Raw genomic sequence first — 15,788 nt, forward strand, 5'->3', positions numbered from 1 at the left:
GGTCACCCCAAAATATCGTCAGCTGTGTGGGCCACCAAAAAATGTTGTCTATTTAGGTCCCCTCATAATATCTGCTGGATGGGGCACCCCCCAAAAAAATCACCTGATATTTCAGGATCACCCCCAAATATCATCTGTACGTTGGATCACCCCCAAATATCATCTGTACGTTGAATCACCCCCAAATATCATCTGTACGTTGGATTGGATCACTTCCAAATATCATCTGTACGTTGGATTGGATCACCCCCAAATATCATCTGTATGTTGGATTGGATCACCCTCAAATATCATCTGTATGTTGGATTACCCCCAAATGTCATCTATTGCATGGTTTACCCCCAAAACTCATCTGTAGTGTGGATCACCCCAAAATTTCAACTAAAGCGTGGATTACTCCCAAATCTCATGTGTAGCATGGATTGCCCCAAAATATCAACTGAAGTATTGATCGCCCCCAAATCCCATGTGTGTAGGGCAGATCACCCCGAATGTCATCTGTAGCATGGATCACCCCCAAATATCATGTGTAGTGTGGATCACCCCCAGATCTCATGTGTAGTGGATCACCTTAGAATCACATGGATCCCCCCCTAAATCTCATCAGTAGTATGGATCACCCCCAAATCTCATCTGTAGTATGGATCACCTCAAAATTTCACCTGTAGTGTGGATCACCCCCAGATATCATGTGTAGTGTGGATCACCCCAATACCATCCTTATCATGGATCACCCCCAAATCTTATGTGTAGTGTGGTTCACCCCCAAATGTCATCTGTAGCATTGATCACCCCCAAATCTCAACTGTAGTGTGGATCACCTCAGAGTCTCATGTGTAGTGCGGATCCCCCCCTAAATCTCATCTGTAGAGTGGAACACCCCTAAATCTCATCTGTAGTGTGGATCACCCCCAAATCTCATCTTTAGTATGGATCCCCCTAAAATCTCACCTGTAGTGTGGATCACCCCCAGATGTCATGTGTAGTATGGATCACCCCCAGATGTCATGTCTAGTGTTGATCACCCCCAATCCCATCCTTATCATGGATCACCCCCAAATCTTATGTGTAGTGTGGTTCACCCCCAAATGTCATCTGTAGCATTGATCACCCCCAAATCTCAACTGTAGTGTGGATCACCTCAGAGTCTCATGTGTAGTGCGGATCCCCCCCTAAATCTCATCTGTAGAGTGGAACACCCCTAAATCTCATCTGTAGTGTGGATCACCCCCAAATCTCATCTTTAGTATGGATCCCCCTAAAATCTCACCTGTAGTGTGGATCACCCCCAAATCTCATCTTTAGTATGGATCACCCCAAAATATCATATGTAGTATGGATCACCCCCAAATCTCATCTTTAGTATGAAACACCCCCAAATCTCATCTGTAGCGTGGATCACCCCCAGATGTCATGTGTAGCATGGATAACCCCAAGATGTCATCTGTAGCGTGGATCACCCCCAGATGTCATGTGTAGCGTGGATCACCCCCAGATGTCATCTGTAGCGTGGATCACCCCCAAAATCTCATCTGTAGCGTGGATCATCCCCAGATGTCACCTGTAGCGTGGATCACCCCCAGATGTCACCTGTAGCGTGGATCACCCCCAGATGTCATCTGTAGTGTGGATCACCCCCAGATGTCATGTGTAGTGTGGATCACCCCCAGATGTCATGTGTAGCGTGGATCACCCCCAGATGTCACCTGTAGCGTGGATCACCCCCAGATGTCATGTGTAGCGTGGATCACCCCCAAATCTCACCTGTAGCGTGGATCACCCCCAGATGTCATGTGTAGCGTGGATCACCCCCAAATCTCACCTGTAGCGTGGATCACCCCCAGATGTCATGTGTAGCGTGGATCACCCCCAGATGTCATGTGTAGCGTGGATCACCCCCAAATCTCACCTGTAGCGTGGATCACCCCCAGATGTCATCTGTAGCGTGAATCACCCCCCTCTATCATCAGTAAAGGTTACACCCCAAAATCACATCATTGCCGATCATTGTAAAATAGTTACAGCTGTTGGGTGGCCCCAAAAATCACAGCCACACTGGGGTCACCCCAAGTATTAGGGGCTGTCACCCCCAAATCACATGTATAGTGTTAACTCTGCAGAGGGGGGGGGGGAGGGTTGAGACCCTATAATGCCACCCAAAGATAAGCTGTACTGAACAAACCTATAATTGAGGTGATTTAATGGACAGCTACATGCCCCCCCACATTTCGTAGACCCCCCCCCCAGGACTGACATTCATGTCTCAGAATTGGCACACTCATTGATGGGGATCTTTTATGTTTGACCCCCCCTTTCAGAAATGACCCCCCATAATTGCCCCTCCCCCTTAGTGACCCCCCCCCCCCCAGGACTTACATTCATGTCTCGGAATTGGCACACTCATTGATGAAGATATTTTATGTTTGAACCCCCTTTCAGAAATGACCCCCCCATAATTGCCCCCCCCCCTTAGTGACCCCCCCAGGACTGACATTCATGTCTCAGAATTGGCACACTCATTGATGGAGATATTTTATGTTTGACCCCCCCCCATAATTGCCCCCCCCTTAGTGACCCCCCCAGGACTGATATTCATGTCTCAGAATTGGCACACTCATTGATGGAGATATTTTATGCTTGACCCCCCCCCTTTAAAAATGACCCCCCCATAATTGCCCCCCCCCCCCAGTGACCCCCCAATAAGCAGCGGTAGCTCAGGACTTCCCTGCTGCTCCTGAACCCTGACAAAGCTCCCTTCTCACCCCCCCCCCCCCATAGACAATCTGCATTCTTCCTCTCTGGCTGCTCTCTCCCCCCCCCCCCCCCTCCTCCTCTTCCTCCTCCTCCTCCTGCTCAACAAAATGGTTTTTCTTCTGGCAGCGAGAAGAAACAGGGGCTTGTGAGACTGCTCGGCGCTCTCGCTCCCATTACAGCACTATTCCTGCATGGAAATGAGCTGACAGTCATCGACACGCACACAATACGGACTATCCATTCCAGGGGAATATTCCTGCCCGTCCATCCCGGAGCTCCATCCTGCATCCTCCTCCGTGTAAACCGAGGTGAGCTGAACCCCCTCAACCGTCTTCCCAACCCCCCCAATCCCAAAACCTGCTCCCCTTTTCCTTCATTCCCTCATTCCCACCGTCCATTCCTGACCTACATTCCCGGTGGAGGCAGCAATTAAGCCGTCATGAGCCGATAGGAAAATCCTCCGATCGGGGGGCTGAAAACAGGTGCACCGTACGGCATTGGGTTGTTGTTTTTTTTTTGGGGGGGGGGGGGTAATATCTAGGCTATTCACGACATGGTTGGTGAGAGGGGGGGGGTACGACTTTACTCATTGCTCCTTGCATGCTGAGCGTGGTGATGCCAGTGCAGTCACCCCCCCCCCCACCACCACCAATACACCCCCTTGTTTCTTGATTGCAAGATGGAAACCCTTTGGGGTTCTACGTTGGATAGGCTTAAATGTCACCATTGAGGTCTCATTCATGTGACGGTTGGCGGTAGCTGGGGAGGGGGGGGATGCTGATGTCCACCGATTATATGTCCCCCACCACCACCGTCAATCCTCAACCCTCCGCACCACCACCACCACTGTCAACCCTCCCCACCACCACCATCAAGCTTCCCCACCACCACCACCTCCATCAAGCCTCCCCAACACCACCACCATCAAGCTTCCCCACCACCACCACCAAGCTTCCCCACCACCACCACCAGCAGCAAGCCTCCCCACCACCACCACCACCATCAAGCCTCCCCACCACCACCAGCAAGCCTCCCCACCACCACCACCATCAAGCCTCCCCACCACCACCACCACCACCACTGTCAAGCCTCAACCCTCCGCACCACCACCATCAACCCTCCCCACCACCACCATCAACCCTCAGCACCACCACCACTACTGTCAACCCTCCCCACCACCACCACCACCATCAAGACTCACCACCATCAACCCTCCCCACCACCACCATCAACCCTCCCCACTACCACCATCAACCCTCCCCACCACCAACATCAACCCTCCCCACTACCACCATCAACCCTCCCCACCACCAACATCAACCCTCCCCACTACCACCATCAACCCTCCCCACCACCACCACCACTGTCAAGCCTAAACCCTCCGCACCACCACCATCAACCCTCCCCACCACCACCATCAACCCTCCCCACCACCACCAACCCTCCCCGTAACGTCTTATCACCCATATGCTTAACGTACATCTGCGGGGGGGGGGGGCAGGCAGAGGACCCCATCTTGGAGGTCCTGCCTTGCCATTTCTCTACCTGCAGGCAAAATAAAAATACATTAAGTCCCTTGAGGGACATTTCTGCATCTGCACCAGCTGAGTGTGAGAGAAGAGGTGGGGGGGCTTGGTGAGAAGAGAGGAGGAGAGGATGATGGGGGGGAGAAGATACAGGATGGAGATAGAGGTGGGAGAGAGGCGATGGGGAGATAGATAGAGAAGATGGAGAGATTTGGGGTGGGGGGGTGGCACTGAGGATAAGGGGAGATGGTGGTGGTCGGGAGGGGGGGCAGGGTTGGACGTTAAACCAGTAAAAGGGGTCGATGGCTGAGATGGGAACGATGGAACGTGGGAAAGAAAGAAAAAAAAAAAAAAAGCGACAGAGATTGGATAAGGAGACATGGAGGATCGGTGGACCAGGAGGAGGGAGGGGGGATGGGAGAGATATGGGAAGGATTGGTGTGGAAGAACCAGGCGGACGGAGGAAAAAAAGGGGGGCCATGACACCGGGGAGGAGGAAGCCGATACCGCAGACCTTATACAATTCATTTTAATTGAATTATATCATGCAGACTTTAGGATCTCAAATATGGCGGTCGCTTCCTATCTCTCCCCCCGTAGTGCTCCCGATACCCTCCGTCCGAGCTTGCTGGGGGGGATTAACGCACACAATGTGGCCCTAACGTACAGAATGTGGCCCTAACCCACACACAATGTGGCCCTAACGCACAGAATGTGGCCCTAACGCACACACAATGTGTCCCTAACGCACACAATGTGGCCCTAACGCACAGAATGTGTCCCTAACGCACAGAATGTGGCCCTAACGCACAGAATGTGGCCCTAACGCACTGAATGTGTCCCTAACGCACACAATGTGGCCTTAACCCACACAATGTGGCCCTAACGCACACAATGTGTCCCTAACGCACACAATGTGTCCCTAACGCACAGAATGTGGCCGTAACGCACAGAATGTGGCCGTAACGCACAGAATGTGGCCCTAACGCACAGAATGTGTCCCTAACGCACACAATGTGTCCCTAACGCACACAATGTGGCCCTAACGCACACAATGTGTCCCTAACGCACACAATGTGGCCCTAACGCACAGAATGTGGCCCTAACGCACAGAATGTGACCCTAACGCACAGAATGTGGCCCTAACGCACACAATGTGGCTCTAACACACAATAAAATGTGACTGCTGTATAAAACCATGAGCTGTGATACAATCTGGTTCCCCTAGTGTGTGAGATACATGGGGGTTCCGATAATGTGATCTGTCAGGTTCCGATAATGTGATCTGTCAGGTTCCATTAGTGTGATACATCAGATTCCGTGATGTGATCTGTCAGGTTCTGGTAATGTGATCTGTCAGGTTCTGGTAATGTGATCTGTCAGGTTCTGGTGATGTGATCTGTCAGGTTCTGGTGATGTGATCTGTCAGGTTCTGGTGATGTGATCTGTCAGGTTCTGGTAATGTGATCTGTCAGGTTCTGGTGATGTGATCTGTCAGGTTCTGGTGATGTGATCTGTCAGGTTCTGGTAATGTGATCTGTCAGGTTCTGGTGATGTGATCTGTCAGGTTCTGGTGATGTGATCTGTCAGGTTCTGGTAATGTGATCTGTCAGGTTCTGGTGATGTGATCTGTCAGGTTCTGGTGATGTGATCTGTCAGGTTCTGGTGATGTGATCTGTCAGGTTCTGGTAATGTGATCTGTCAGGTTCTGGTGATGTGAAACATTGGGTTCAGTTTTAGGTCTGGATCTGTTATACTCGGGTTTCATTCATCTGATACATCTGGTTCCATTAGGATGATAACCTGGGCTGTGTTAGTTTTTATACATAAGGTTCTGTTACTGTAAAACATTGGGTCCTGTTAATGTGATACATTGGGTTTCATTTGTTTAATACATTGGGTTCTGGTAGTGTGATACATTGGGTTCTGTTAGGGTGATACATTGGGTTCTGTTAGTGTGATACTTTGGGTTTAATAAATATAATACATTGGGTTCTGTTAGTTTGATACATAGGTTCCGTTAATGTGATACATTGGGTTCTAGTAGTAGTGTGATACATTGGGTTCCTTTAGTGTGATACTTTGGGTTTCATTAATATAATACATTGGGTTCTGTTAGTATGATGCATTGGGTTCTGTTAGTTTGATACATTGGGTTCTGTTAGTATAATACATTGGGTTCTGGTAGTGAGATACATTGGGTTCTGGTAGTGAGATACATTGGGTTCTGGTAGTGTGATACATTGGGTTCTGGTAGTGTGATACATTGGGTTCTGTTAGTATAATACATTGGGTTCTGGTAGTGTGATACATTGGGTTCTGGTAGTGTGATACATTGGGTTCTGGTAGTGTGATACATTGGGTTCTGGTAGTGTGATACATTGGGTTCTGGTAGTGAGATACATTGGGTTCCTTTAGTGTGATACATTGGGTTCCGGTAGTATAATACATTGGGTTCTGTTTGTATAATACATTGGGTTCCGTTAGGGTGATACATTGGGTTCTGTTAATGTGATACATTGGGTTCTAGTAGTAGTGTGATACATTGGGTTCCTTTAGTGTGATACATTGGGTTCTGGTAGTGTGATAGCTTGGGTTCTGGTAGTGTGATACATTGGGTTCTGTTTGTATAATACATTGGGTTCCGTTAGGGTGATACTTTGGGTTTCATTAATATAATACATAGGTTCCGTTAATGTGATACATTGGGTTTTAGTAGTAGTGTGATACATTGGGTTCTGGTAGTGTGATACATTGGGTTCTATTAGTGTAATATATTGGGTTCTGTTTGTATAATACATTGGGTTCCGTTAGGGTGATACTTTGGATTTCATTAATATAATACATAGGTTCCGTTAATGTGATACATTGGGTTCTAGTAGTAGTGTGATACATTGGGTTCTGGTAGTGCGATATCTTGGGTTCTATTAGTTTGATAATTAGGTTCTGTTAATGGGCTACATTGGGTTCCATTAGTGTAATATACCCGGTTCTGTTTGTATGATACATCGGGTTCCATGTGATACCCCCGGTTCTGTTTGTATGATACATCGGGTTCCATGTGATACACCCGGTTCTGTTAGTATGATACATCGGGTTCCATGTGATACACCCAGTTCTGTTAGTATGATACATCGGGTTCCATGTGATACACCCGGTTCTGTTAGTATAATACATCGGGTTCCAGTAATCTGATACCCCCGGTTCTGTTAGTATGATACATCGGGTTCCAGTAATCTGATACATCCGGTTCTGTTAGTATGATACATCGGGTTCCAGTAATCTGATACACCCGGTTCTGTTAGTATGATACATTGGGTTCCAGTAATCTGATAAACCAGGTTCTGTTAGTATGATACATCGGGTTCCATCTGATACACCCGGTTCTGTTAGTATGATACATCGGGTTCCAGTAATCTGATACACCCGGTTCTGTTAGTATGATACATTGGGTTCCATGTGATACACCCGGTTCTGTTAGTATGATACATCGGGTTCCAGTAATCTGATACACCCGGTTCTGTTAGTATGATACATTGGGTTCCATGTGATACACCCGGTTCTGTTAGTATGATACATCCGATTCCGTTACTATGATACATCGGGTTCCATGTGATACCCCCGGTTCTGTTAGTATGATACATCGGGTTCCATGTGATACACCCGGTTCTGTTAGTACGATACATCGGGTTCCATGTGATACACCCGGTTCTGTTAGTATGATACATCGGGTTCCATGTGATACACCCGGTTCTGTTAGTATGATACATCAGGTTCCATGTGATACACCCGGTTCTGTTAGTATGATACATCGGGTTCCATGTGATACACCGGTTCTGTTAGTATGATACATCGGATAACCCGGTTCTGTTAGTATGATACATCGGGTTCCAGTAATCTGATACACCCGGTTCTGTTAGTATGATACATCGGGTTCCATTAATGTAATAACCCGGTTCTGTTAGTATGATACATCAGGTTCCATTAATGTGATACCCCAGGTTCTGTTAGTATGATACATCGGGTTCCATGTGATACGGGTATATAAGGTTCCCTTCCTTCCTCTGGTGGGTGATGGGTGAGAACACAAGTTGGTTCCCTTGGCTCATACCCGGCGGCTCCCCGTCCTTCCCACACAAGACTCTCCTGCAGGGGTGTATTTAGGTTTTGTGCTGCCCTAGGCATGGTGAAACTCGCGCACCCCCTACTTTATATATGATGCACCCCTTCCTTTTTAAGACCCGCCCTGTCATTTTCATGGGATGAGGACAGAGGGACGCAGTGGGATGAGCACAGGGGGAAAGGGTGGGATGAGCACAGGGGGACAGGGTGGGATGAGCACATGGGGACAGGGTGGGATGAGGACAGAGGGACAGGTTGGGATGAGCACAGAGGGACAGGGTGGGATGAGCACAGGGGGACAGGGTGGGATGAGCACAGGGGGATAGGGTGGGATGAGCACAGGAGGCAGGGTGGGATGAGCACAGGGGGACAGGGTGGGATGAGCACAGAGTGACAGGGTGGGATGAGCACATGGGGACAGGGTGGGATGAGCACAGAGGGACAGGGTGGGATGAGGACAGAGGGACAGGGTGGGATGAGCACAGAGGGACAGGGTGGGATGAGGACAGAGGGACAGGGTGGGATGAGGACAGAGGTACAGGGTGGGATGAGCACAGAGGGACAGGGTGGGATGAGCACATGGGGACAGGGTGGGATGAGGACAGAGGGACAGGGTGGGATGAGGACAGAGGGACAGGGTGGGATGAGGACAGAGGGACAGGGTGGGATGAGGACAGAGGGACAGGGTGGAATGAGCACAGAGGGACAGGGTGGGATGAGCACATGGGGACAGGGTGGGATGAGGACAGAGGGACAGGGTGGGATGAGCACATGGGGACAGGGTGGGATGAGCACAGAGGGACAGGGTGGGATGAGCACAGAGGGACAGGGTGGGATGAGGACAGAGGGACAGGGTGGGATGAGCACAGGGGGACAGGGTGGGATGAGGACAGAGGTACAGGGTGGGATGAGCACAGAGGGACAGGGTGGGATGAGGACAGAGGTACAGGGTGGAATGAGCACAGGGGGACAGGGTGGGATGAGCACAGGGGGACAGGGTGGGATGAGGACAGAGGGACAGGGTGGGATGAGCACAGAGGGACAGGGTGGGATGAGGACAGAGTGACAGGGTGGGATGAGGACAGAGGTACAGGGTGGGATGAGCACAGAGGGACAGGGTGGGATGAGCACATGGGGACAGGGTGGGATGAGGACAGAGGGACAGGGTGGGATGAGGACAGAGGGACAGGGTGGGATGAGGACAGAGGGACAGGGTGGGATGAGCACAGAGGGACAGGGTGGGATGAGCACATGGGGACAGGGTGGGATGAGGACAGAGGGACAGGGTGGGATGAGCACATGGGGACAGGGTGGGATGAGCACAGAGGGACAGGGTGGGATGAGCACAGAGGGACAGGGTGGGATGAGGACAGAGGGACAGGGTGGGATGAGCACAGGGGGACAGGGTGGGATGAGGACAGAGGTACAGGGTGGGATGAGCACAGAGGGACAGGGTGGGATGAGGACAGAGGTACAGGGTGGGATGAGCACAGGGGGACAGGGTGGGATGAGCACAGAGGGACAGGGTGGGATGAGCACAGAGGGACAGGGTGGGATGAGCACAGAGGGACAGGGTGGGATGAGCACATGGGGACAGGGTGGGATGAGGACATGAGGACAGGGTGGGATGAGGACAGAGGTACAGGGTGGGATGAGCACAGGGGGACAGGGTGGGATGAGCACATGGGGACAGGGTGGGATGAGCACAGAGGGACAGGGTGGGATGAGCACAGAGGGACAGGGTGGGATGAGGACAGAGGGACAGGGTGGGATGAGGACAGAGGTACAGGGTGGGATGAGCACAGGGGGACAGGGTGGGATGAGCACAGAGGGACAGGGTGGGATGAGCACAGAGGGACAGGGTGGGATGAGCACAGAGGGACAGGGTGGGATGAGCACATGGGGACAGGGTGGGATGAGGACAGGGTGGGATGAGGACAGAGGTACAGGGTGGGATGAGCACAGGGGGACAGGGTGGGATGAGGACATGAGGACAGGGTGGGATGAGGACAGAGGTACAGGGTGGGATGAGCACAGGGGGACAGGGTGGGATGAGCACAGGGGGACAGGGTGGGATGAGCACAGGGGGACAGGGTGGGATAAGCACAGGGGGACAGAGCATCTTTTAATTTGGGGGGAGAGGGTGGTATGGGGATATGTTCTGGGGAGTGATTTGAGAGGGAAGAAGATATGTGCTAGTGGGGAGGGGGAATCAGACCCCCCACTAGCAAATATCTTCTTCCCTCTTTTTTGCCGCCCCCCGCAAAGTGCCGCCCTAGGCCTGGGCCTTGTTGGCCTAGGCCATAATACATCTCTGCTCTCCCGGTGGGGCTTCTCCACTGCACTCCATTTGTGTTTGCTGGAGAAAGGTTCTGTTTGTGTTGTTTGGTTGGTGGGTAAGTTATGAACTTTTTACTGCTCATCAACTTCCATGCGTTGTACAGTGTTCTCTTACTGCAGATATCCTCTCCTGGGTACTCGCTTATTACTAAGATGTACTAATGACACCATTTCCCTGCACACATCCTGTAGAACATTCCTATGTCCTGAAGAAGTGAACGTTGCTCCATGAAACGCGTAGAGTTCTAGGATATCAGCTGGCTATTCTTCCATGCATATATGCTATTATACAATTACTATTTGTGGATATACTTATCGTCATTTTACCATCATTTTATTTACGTAGGTGAATAAAAACTTGGAGAATGTATTGATGTGTATTTTGTATAGTGCAGCTCTTCAAGGTCCCATGGGTAATTTTTGTATATGAGATTTCTCACATGTTTAGGGACTGAGCTGCTCCCATGTCCATGGAACCGGAGCCCTTTGCATGATACAGAAGTGAACCTTAATGTGTATTAATGTGATACATTGGGTTCTGGTAGTATAATAAATTGGGTTCTGTTAATATGACACATTGGGTTCTGGTAGTGTGATACATTGGGTTCCGTTAATTTTATACATTGGTTCTGGTGGTGTAATACATTTGGTTCTGGTAGTGTGATACATTGGGTTCTGTTTATGTGATACATTGGTTCTGGTGGTGTAATACATTGGGTTCCATTAATTTGATACATTGGTTCTGGTGGTTTAATACATTGGGTTCCAGGAGTGTGATACATTGGGTTCTGTTAATATGACACATTTGGTTCTTTTAGTGAGATACATTGGGTTCTGTTAATGTAATACATTGGGTTCTGGTAGTGTGATACATTGGGTTCTGTTAATATGACACATTGGGTTTCAGGTAGTGTGATACATTGGGTTCCGTTAATGTGATACATTGGGTTCTGGTAGTGTGATACATTGGGTTTCAGATAGTGTGATAAATTGGGTTTCAGGTAGTGTGATACATTGGGTTCTGGTAGTGTGATACATTGGTCTGCGGGAGTGTGATACATTGGGTTCTGGTAGTGAGATACATTGGGTTGCGGGAGTGTGATACATTGGGTTCTGGTAGTGAGATACATTGGGTTCTGGGAGTGTGATACATTGGGTTCTGGTGGTGTAATACATTGGGTTCTGGGAGTGTGATACATTGGGTTCTGTTAATATGACACATTGGGTTTCAGGTAGTGAGATACATTGGGTTCTGGTAGTAAAATACATTGGGTTCTGGTAGTGTGATACATTGGGTTCTGGTAGTGTGATACATTGAGTTCCGGGAGTGTGATACATTGGGTTCCGTTAGTATGATACATTGGGTTCCGTTAATTTTTACATTGGTTCTGGTGGTGTAATACATTGGGTTCCGGGAATGTGATACATTGGGTTCTTTTAGTGTAATACATTGGGTTCCCGGGAGTGTGATGCATTGGGTTCCGGGAGTGTGATACATTGGGTTCCGGGAGTGTGATACATTGGGTTCTGGTAGTGTGATACATTGGGTTCTGGTAGTGTGATACATTGGGTTCTGGTAGTGTGATACCTTGGGTTCCGTTAATGTGATACATTGGGTTCTGTTAATATGACACATTGGGTTCTTTTAGTGTGATACATTGGGTTCCGGGAGTGTGATACATTGGGTTCTGGTAGTGTGATACATTGGGTTCTGGTAGTGTGATACATTGGGTTCCCGGGAGTGTGATACATTGGGTTCTGTTAATATGACACATTGGGTTCTTTTAGTGTGATACATTGGGTTCTGGTAGTGTGATACATTGGGTTCTGGTAGTGTGATACATTGGGTTCTGGTAGTGTGATACCTTGGGTTCCGTTAATGTGATACATTGGGTTCTGTTAATATGACACATTGGGTTCTTTTAGTGTGATACATTGGGTTCTGGTAGTGTGATACATTGGGTTCCGGGAGTGTGATACATTGGGTTCTGGTAGTGTGATACATTGGGTTCCGGCAGTGTGATACATTGGGTTCTGGTAGTGTGATACATTGGGTTCCGGGAATGTGTGATACATTGGGTTCTGGTAGTGTGATACATTGGGTTCTGGTAGTGAGATACATTGGGTTCTGGTAATGTGATACATTGGGTTCTGGTAGTGAGATACATTGGGTTCCGGCAGTGTGATACATTGGGTTCTGGTAGTGTGATACATTGGGTTCCGGGAATGTGTGATACATTGGGTTCTGGTAGTGTGATACATTGGGTTCTGGTAGTGTGATACATTGGGTTCTGTTAATGTGATACATTGGGTTCTGGTGGTGTAATACATTGGGTTCTGGTAGTGTGATACATTGGGTTCCGGGAATGTGTGATACATTGGGTTCTGGTAGTGAGATACATTGGGTTCTGTTAATGTGATACATTGGGTTCTGTTAATGTGATACATTGGGTTCCGGGAGTGTGATACATTTGGTTCTGGTAGTGTGATACATTGGATTCTGGTTGTGAGATACATTGGGTTCCCGGGAGTGTGATACATTGGGTTCCGGGAGTGTGATACATTTGGTTCTGGTAGTGTGATACATTGGGTTCTGGTAGTGTGATACATTGAGTTCCGGGAGTGTGATACATTGGGTTCCGTTAGTATGATACATTGGGTTCCGTTAATTTTTACATTGGTTCTGGTGGTGTAATACATTGGGTTCCGGGAATGTGATACATTGGGTTCTTTTAGTGTAATACATTGGGTTCCCGGGAGTGTGATGCATTGGGTTCCGGGAGTGTGATACATTGGGTTCTGGTAGTGTGATACATTGGGTTCTGGTAGTGTGATACATTGGGTTCTGGTAGTGTGATACATTGGGTTCTGGTAGTGTGATACATTGGGTTCCGTTAATGTGATACATTGGGTTCTGTTAATATGACACATTGGGTTCTTTTAGTGTGATACATTGGGTTCTGGTAGTGTGATACATTGGGTTCCGGGAGTGTGATACATTGGGTTCTGGTAGTGTGATACATTGGGTTCCGGCAGTGTGATACATTGGGTTCTGGTAGTGTGATACATTGGGTTCCGGGAATGTGTGATACATTGGGTTCTGGTAGTGTGATACATTGGGTTCTGGTAGTGTGATACATTGGGTTCTGTTAATGTGATACATTGGGTTCTGGTGGTGTAATACATTGGGTTCTGGTAGTGAGATACATTGGGTTCTGGTAATGTGATACATTGGGTTCTGGTAGTGAGATACATTGGGTTCCGGCAGTGTGATACATTGGGTTCTGGTAGTGTGATACATTGGGTTCCGGGAATGTGTGATACATTGGGTTCTGGTAGTGTGATACATTGGGTTCTGGTGGTGTAATACATTGGGTTCTGGTAGTGTGATACATTGGGTTCCGGGAATGTGTGATACATTGGGTTCTGTTAATGTGATACATTGGGTTCCGGGAGTGTGATACATTTGGTTCTGGTAGTGTGATACATTGGATTCTGGTTGTGTGATACATTGGGTTCTGGTAGTGAGATACATTGGGTTCCGGGAGTGTGATACATTGGGTTCCATTATTCTAATACATGGGGTTCCGTGCGACGGTGTGTGTGGTCAGTACCAGCCAGTAGATTGTATCATGTAGAGGGTGCCGGGATTGTATCATGTACACTGTGCCGGGATTGTATCATGTACACTGTGCCGGGATTGTATCATGTACACTGTGCCGGGATTGTATCATGTACACGGTGCCGGGATTGTATCATGTAGACGGTGCCGGGATTGTATCATGTACACTGTGCCGGGATTGTATCATGTACACTGTGCCGGGATTGTATCATGTACACTGTGCCGGGATTGTATCATGTACACTGTGCCGGGATTGTATCATGTAGACGGTGCCGGGATTGTATCATGTACACTGTGCTGGGATTGTATCATGTACACTGTGCCGGGATTGTATCATGTACACGGTGCCGGGATTGTATCATGTAGACGGTGCCGGGATTGTATCATGTAGACGGTGCCGGGATTGTATCATGTACACGGTGCCGGGATTGTATCATGTACACTGTGCCGGGATTGTATCATGTACACGGTGCCGGGATTGTATCATGTAGACGGTGCCGGGATTGTATCATGTACACGGTGCCGGGATTGTATCATGTACACGGTGCCGGGATTGTATCATGTACACGGTGCCGGGATTGTATCATGTAGACGGTGCCGGGATTGTATCATGTAGACGGTGCCGGGATTGTATCATGTAGACGGTGCCGGGATTGTATCATGTACACAGTGCCGGGATTGTATCATGTACACGGTTTCGGGATTGTATCATGTAGACGGTGCCGGGATTGTATCATGTAGACGGTGCCGGGATTGTATCATGTAGACGGTGCCGGGATTGTATCATGTACACGGTTTCGGGATTGTATCATGTAGACGGTGCCGGGATTGTATCATGTAGACGGTGCCGGGATTGTATCATGTAGACGGTGCCGGGATTGTATCATGTAGACGGTGCCGGGATTGTATCATGTAGACGGTGCCGGGATTGTATCATGTAGACGGTGCCGGGATTGTATCATGTACACGGTGCCGGGATTGTATCATGTACACGGTGCCGGGATTGTATCATGTAGACGGTGCCGGGATTGTATCATGTAGACGGTGCCGGGATTGTATCATGTAGACGGTGCCGGGATTGTATCATGTAGACGGTGCCGGGATTGTATCATGTAGACGGTGCCGGGATTGTATCATGTAGACGGTGCCGGGATTGTATCATGTAGACGGTGCCGGGATTGTATCATGTAGATGGTGCCGGGATTGTATCATGTAGACGGTGCCGGGATTGTATCATGTACACGGTGCCGGGATTGTATCATGTAGACGGTGCCGGGATTGTATCATGTACACGGTGCCGGGATTGTATCATGTACACGGTGCCGGGATTGTATCATGTACACGGTGCCGGGATTGTATCATGTACACAGTGCCGGGATTGTATCATGTACACGGTTTCGGGATTGCACCCTACATGTTGGCCG

General features: G+C 49.0%; 1 protein-coding gene across 1 annotated transcript in view; it reads left to right on the forward strand.

The window, feature by feature from the left end:
* The first annotated feature begins 2,862 nt into the window (after positions 1-2,862).
* Positions 2,863-15,788, forward strand: part of NLGN2 (neuroligin 2) — a 316,620-nt gene continuing 303,694 nt past the window's right edge. The window contains exon 1 of the mRNA XM_040347068.1: positions 2,863-3,062. The gene's annotated coding sequence lies outside the window, so the exon portion shown is untranslated. The remainder of the gene's footprint in view (positions 3,063-15,788) is intronic.

Source organism: Rana temporaria, chromosome 3 (genome assembly GCF_905171775.1).
Source record: "Rana temporaria chromosome 3, aRanTem1.1, whole genome shotgun sequence".
In the NCBI taxonomy this organism is placed as follows: Eukaryota; Metazoa; Chordata; class Amphibia; order Anura; family Ranidae; genus Rana; species Rana temporaria.